Source organism: Galeopterus variegatus, unplaced genomic scaffold, assembly GCF_000696425.1.
Source record: "Galeopterus variegatus unplaced genomic scaffold, G_variegatus-3.0.2 Scaffold616, whole genome shotgun sequence".
Lineage (NCBI taxonomy): Eukaryota > Metazoa > Chordata > Mammalia > Dermoptera > Cynocephalidae > Galeopterus > Galeopterus variegatus.
Genome location: NW_007726727.1, coordinates 498398 through 505412, shown reverse-complemented (window position 1 = coordinate 505412; position 7015 = coordinate 498398). Strand labels below are relative to the sequence as shown.

At 39.8% G+C, this 7015-nt stretch overlaps 1 protein-coding gene across 1 annotated transcript in view; it reads left to right on the top strand.

The window, feature by feature from the left end:
• The window catches only part of SUCLG2 (succinate-CoA ligase, GDP-forming, beta subunit), a 138129-nt gene that overhangs the window by 61532 nt on the left and 69582 nt on the right, over positions 1-7015 (top strand). The gene's annotated exons all lie outside the window — the stretch shown is intronic.

The window sequence follows — 7015 nt, the reverse complement described above, 5'->3', positions numbered from 1 at the left end:
TGCTGGCTTAGAGTCTACTGGCCCAGGGACCCTTCTCCCAGAACGTTCTCCCTCTCCTCCCTACTTTGCCTGCCTCAGTTACCACTGTCTCCTTGGAAGTCTTCCCAGGTTCTGTGAACTGGAGAAGATCTACCAGGTGAGTGGTTCTCAGCTATTGTCCTCCAGGGGACATTTGGCAGTATTTGGAGACATTTTTGGCTGTCCATTTGGGGTGGGTGTGCTACTAGCATCTGGTGGGAAGAGGCCAGGGATGTTGCTAAATGGTGCACAGGACAGTTCACAATAACAAGGAATTATCTAGCCCCAAATGACAGTGGTGCCAGGGTGAAGAACCCTGTACTAGAAGGAAGGTCCTTTTTTTCTGGCTGATTTCTTGTCTTCCCAGTCCTTTATACATAATATATGATTTAAAAAATATTGAAATGAATGCACATACTCCTTCTGCCTCAGATTGCCGTCTTACTTTGTGCTTCCTCTGTTATAGTTATATGGAAACCTAATTACATTTTATGTTTTTACTTGCCAGAATACCAGAATCACTTAAATATATAATCTACTCTTAAGATTTCTAGCAGATTTAGGAAGTTGGCAAAAGAAAATGAGAACCGAGTTGGCTGCAGTGCACTGCTAATGTTCAAAACCTCGAGTCGTCTTTGGAATGCTAAACTCATGCATGGTGTGGGCAATTTGTTTATGGTCGTGTTTTAGTTTTCTTCATCTTGGTGCTTCAAAGGGAAACATAAAAAGGAGTTCTCTTAAAAGTCTAATAAAAGAGAGGGTAGTCTCTTTGTCATAGACTTTAAGTCACACATATCTATGGAATGTCTTTTAGCAAGAAAGGTAAGACTCACAAATGTCCTGGTTCAGAGAATACCCTGGGAACTTGGGCAGAGTGGACCTGAGTCTTGGCTCTCTAGTTCAGAAACAGTAGGCAAATTACTGAGTCTCTCCCTGTAGTGGATTGAATTATGTCCCCTCAAAACACACTGAAGCTTGAATTGTGTACCCCAAGTTTTGCGTATTAGAAACTTAGCCCCCACTGTGACTGTTAGGAGGGTGGGAGATCCTATTATGGTAATTGAAAGGTGGAGCCTTGAAGAGGTGATTGGATTGTAGGATCATGTAGTACTGAATGGATTAAAAATGGTGGTCAGGTGTGTGGTTCTGAGGGCTTTAAAAGAAGAAAGTCTATCTCTCTTGCTCTCTCTGCTCCCACCATCTTGCATTGTGAAACCCCTGGGTCACTGTCACCACCACCAGATGGACTTTGGGCTTCCCAGCCTCAGAAACTGTAAGCAATAAATTTCGTTTTTCTTTATAAAGCACCCAGTCTCAGGTATTCTGTTGTAGCAACGCAAAACGGACTAATACACTCCACCTCTGCCCCCTCCCCACCTCGAAATCTTGATTAGAAACACCCCAGAAAATTCTCACCAAAATGTTCATGTTGGTTATGTGTCTTAACTGGTGGCTTTTTGGAAGAATTTTTACTTTCTCCTTTTCTGGATCATTTAAATTTTTTGCAGTAGGCATGTATTATTTTTACAATCAAATCAAAATCATTGTTAAGGTGCGGAGCCAGGTCCAGGTTTCCTAACTTCTCCTCTGGACCCCTGAAGGGCCAGTGGGTAAAAAATCATTTTTACAAACAAATTTCTAAAATTATAGTAAATTATAATTATAGTAGATTAAAGCACTCCAATTATTTGAACCTTACAGTTTCCTCAACTGTAAAATGGCAATATTAATGACTTCATCAGTGTAATGGTTCACACCAGAGTGATCAGGAGGGCTGGATGGATTTCTAGGTCTGTCTTCCTGGTGAAGTATATATGGCCTTAGAGAAGTCACTTCCCATGTCTACCGTCAAGGTCTTCTCCATAAAATGGAGTTAATAAAAACCTCACCAAATTGATATGAAGACTGGTTAAAATACAGTTTTAGCACTCAGCGTAGAACCTAGTGTCCATTAAATGAAAGATGCTGCTACTAGTTTCTGCTATTAATTATTATTGTTACTTTTATTGTTACTATCATGTGATCATTGTGTGAATTAAATAGTGACTTTTATAAGGAGGTTCTTCAAATTTAAGGGTATTGTTAGCACTGTTATTATTTTTAACTATATTTCTACCACTGGAAATAATAGGACCTCAATCAGGGGTGATTTACTGCTAAGACATTAATTGGTATAAGGCAGAGGTTATGGAGATAATCAATATCAGTTCTTTATTTCTTCCTTGGTAGCAGAATCTCAACAGAGTGCCAATTCTGTGATATTTTATCAGTCTCCCTTTCAGCTAGGTGGAATCTTGTGACCGTTTTCTGGTCAATGGTTATATGAACAAAAATATGGTGGGGGACTTCTGGTAAAGTTGTTTTTAAGAAGCTGGAGCAGTTGGGAAGAGAGCCCTTTTGCCATTTTGCTGCTCTTTCTTGCTGCTCGGAATGCCTTTGTAATAGCAGGAGCTCCAGCAGCCCTCTTAGACTATGAGATGACCTCAAGGTGGTAGCCTTGCGTGATAGAGGATAAAGATCGAAGGGATCTGAGTTCCTCATTGATCTCAGGTAGTGTCATACCAGCCCTGGCCTGTCTTCTGTCAGCTACTTTTTATGTGAGAATACATCCTTGTATGTTTAAGTCCCTACATTTATTTCTTTGTTCCTAGCATCCAAATGTAATTCCTGACTGATCCTGTCTTGCTGCTAAGAGCTTTGGCATACTTTCTCTCATCTACCATGGAGTACTTCCAATATTTTTGTTCTTCCCTGGTGGATTTCTCTTCCATTATCACACAAATAAATAAGTTAACTCAAATTTAAACATGACCCTTGAGCAAGCAACAAGGAAAAGCCTTCATAAAAACTGTAAATATAAATGTTGTTCCTTGACATGCGTTTGAGGCTTATTTTGAAGATGAAATCGTTTTAGAGGAAGGAGTGATTGGCCTGTGAAGTAGGTTTGCTGCCTGAATTCCATCAGCATATGGGCTCCCGGTCCAGTTGCTCATCTTGTGGTTGATGCTAGCTTAGTGCCAGTAGAAGTACACGGTGTGTGGTCTGCTGTTCAGTACGGGTTTTTCTAAAGGTGGTACCAGTATTTCCTTAAAGCTGTTGTGGTTGTTTTCCTTCAAACAGATGGCGGTAGCATGAATCTGATGGGTTTTTCATACACATTGACTAGAGAAAGACCATAGAGAATGTGTTTTCATCCCAGAATACAAAGAACACTGAGTGTTTTTTCCTCTACTTAAATGTACTTCGTCAAGCAGGTCATGTTAGCTTAAATAGTAGAAAAAGAAGAAAATGTAAAAATGTGATAACTAATGCATATTAAACATCACACACAAAACAGCTGCCCTTTGAATGGTTCACTGACCACCAAGATCAGGTGCAAGCTGAATTAAGAACATTTGGATAATTGACCTTCTGTGTGAATAAATTAGAATAGATTAAATTTGATTGACCACATAACAATTTAAATCATTAAAAAATCCCCTTTCTCTTTCTAGGCTACTTTGTTATGTTGGGTTTCAAAGGTGATTAACCATGTGTTTTTCTTATTGGAGGACTTTCTTAAACACAAACTAGCAGACCAAAAAGAAGATGGTAATATTTACATGTGCCATTTCTTTTTTAATTGAAGGGCCCAAAGGACTATATGACATACTGAGTTGTTTAAAGACATTCTCCAAGGGCAGCATACTTAGAATGTTTTAATAGGCAATGAGCCTTTTCTTCCTAGCTGGTAGGCAGTTCCTGTGATTCAGATCACTGCGCCATTGGGATGGGATATTTGCAGGGTGCTTTTTGCCCTTCTGACCTTTGCTCTACAGCATGCATATGTTCGTGTGTGTGTGTGTGTGTGTGTGTGTGTGATATGATGTGCTGAAGGCCATGCTACATAAGCGATAAGCACGGACTATTTAAGCAGAGTCATGGAATTTCAGAGCTGAAAGGAATCTTAAACACTCAGGGAGTTGGTTAACTCTCTTTAGAGATGAGAAGACACAAGGCTGGTAATAAGAAATGCCCTGCCTTCAGATCAGATCCTGATAAATGTTAGTTGCTCTTTTTTGATGTAGTAGTAGTAGTAATAATAGCTGTTTTTATTGTTTTGTTGTTGTTATAAGTACATATGTTAGGAAAGTAGTTCATATAGAAGTTTTGAAAGATTAAATAATTTTATTTCTATACCTCTTAGTTTAAATAATAACCACTATCCATAGTTTCCCTGTGAAATCTTCTGTAAATAGGGGGTAGAATAAATTCTTTTTTTTTTTTTTGTCTTTTTTCACGACTGGCAACAGATCGCAACCCTCAGTGTCACGCCCGTACTGGACCGGGACCGGCAACGGGATCGCAACCCTCGGTGTTGCGTCCGCACCTCGCTCAGCCAGTGAGCGGCCGGTCTGTATGTGGGATCCGAACCCTCGGTGGGAGCGCCGCTGTGCTCCCAAGCGGCGCACTGTAGCAGTGCGCCACCGGGCCGGCCCTAGAATAAATTCTTAAGTCAGTAATTCCCCTATAAATTCCCTAATTCCAGCAGATCTGTGTTGGGGCCAGAGAGTCTGCATTTCTAATAAGTGTAACATTGAGAATCATAAAATTGATGTTAAGTTAGAAAGTTAATTTCTAACTCCTCACCGAAAGTGGATTATATTTCCAATATGTATCACTTTAGAACATGACATTTTTAGGAGAAGGGAATTTTAAAATCCCCTTTTCCTCCATTCTGAGTCCTCACCTGTTTCTGGGTGGTTTTGATGCTGCTGATCCAGAGAACCACGCTTTGAGAGGCAAGGCTGTAGTCTACAAGTCAGAGGTGCTGGTCTCCACCATTGGCAGCATCCAAAAATGGAGATAGTTATGAGGTACTGTTCTTTCATTAAGAGCAAGTCATTAGATTGTTTTGTGGAGGATATCGGGAAAACATTTGGATTTGATGAGACTTTCATGTCAGATGTTTATACAATGTTATTATATGACTACTTGAATGTTCTCCTTTTTGCAAAAGCTCTTTGTCTTTCTAATTACAAAAGTTACACATCCACAATTTTAAATTTCAAAGACTACAGAAAGATATAAAGAAGAAAAGGAAAATATGCTGGAATCATTCATGTCCACATTAGTATTTTAGTGTGTACCAACCCAAACTTTTCATTTCCATATTTTCCCACATACATTTTTTTCCTCTCTGGAAATACATGCATTTGCTTTTCAATATTCAGAACTGAAAGTCTTCAGGAAACTTTTGAATTTAGCTGTTTTGCTTGAGAGAGAGAGAGAGAGATACCATGATGTATTTTTGTTAATATGTTTTAAATTTTGCATTATTTATAGTCTCTCCTTAGAAGCTTGAAATTAAAATTTGTTTCCTAACTGATCTTGATTCTTTCCTGTCTGGCTTACAATTGATTTCATGTCCCTGTGTTTCTAATGAAGCCTGAAATTACCATACCCTTATGTGAGTTGAGTACGTTTTGTCCTGTGTCCTCACATGCCACGGACAGCACAGCTACTGTGTTCCTATTATCTGCTTCATCTTCCTCTACTATCTATATCCAATTCAGTGTTCCAGTAAACCTGTGAATGAGGGTTTATGCTGGAACTGAGTAGGAGACATCTTGTTCACTAACATTGGAGGAACATTGATTTCTTCGGTGGAAGAACTTGTTTTCCCTTTGGCTTCTCTGATATTCTCTAAGAACCTGCCTGTATTATGGTCCTTGCATATACTGGGCCAAATATTTTTTGACCCAATTAATTGTAGATTTGATTGGTAAAAAAGGAAAAGAGTCCTATGCAATTTAATTTAATATATTCAGATACCAGGGAAGAATGAGGCCAGGCTGGATACCAGAAGTCCCACACCATGTTTTTGCTCACTAGCCAGACAGCAATCACAGGATTCTAGGTTGAAAGGGATCCTGAAAAATAAAAAACTGACATCTTGTTGAGATTCTACTACTAAGAAATGAAGAATTAAGACTTGGTATTTGTATTAGTCCATTCCTGTTTTTATAACAGAATACCCAGAACTGGGCAATTTACAAAGAAACATTATGTATTGCTTACAGTTTGGGACGTTAGGAAGTCCAGAGTCCAGGGAGCACTTCTGGTGAAGTGACTGTACAGCAGTGCAGGTTGTCACATGACGAGAATGGTGGAGCAGAGAGAGGAGGTTCTCACGCACTTTCCTTTTAAAGCCATCAAAACCACGTCCACGACAACCATTAAACCATCAATTTATTAATCCATTTACTAGGACATGGTCCTCACAGTCTAATCTCATCTTCAAGGCCCCACCTTTCAATGACCATTATAGGATTTCCCACCCTCTTAACACTGTCACAGTGGGGACGAAGCTTCAACAAGTTTGGGGGAACATTCAGTCCACTACAGTATCCCAGTAGCCTCTGCCTTACAGTAAGTAATGTCTTGGGAGCAAGCCATCCCTGATCGAGGTCTTATTTAACTTCCAATGGTAGAAGTATAGTTAAATATAATAACAGTGGCAATAATATCTCAAATTTGAAGAGCACTGGGCATAACAGCGCCGCTTACCCCAAATATCCCCAGAGCAGGTAAGAGAGATATGGTGAGGACCTGGAATGTTGCGGTACCATTAAACCATCAATTTATTAATCCATTTACTAGGACATGGTCCTCACAGTCTAATCTCATCTTCAAGGCCCCATCTTTCAATGACCATTATAGGATTTCCCACCCTCTTAACACTGTCACAGTGGGGACGAAGCTTCAACAAGTTTGGGGGGACATTCAGTCCACTACAGTATCCCAGTAGCCTCTGCCTTACAGTAAGTAATGTCTTGGGAGCAAGCCATCCCTGATCGAGGTCTTATTTAACTTCCAATGGTAGAAGTATAGTTAAATATAATAACAGTGGTAATAATATCTCAAATTTGAAGAGCACTGGGCATAACAGTGCCACTTACCCCAAATATCCCCAGAGCAGGTAAGAGAGATATGGTGAGGACCTGGAATGTTGCGG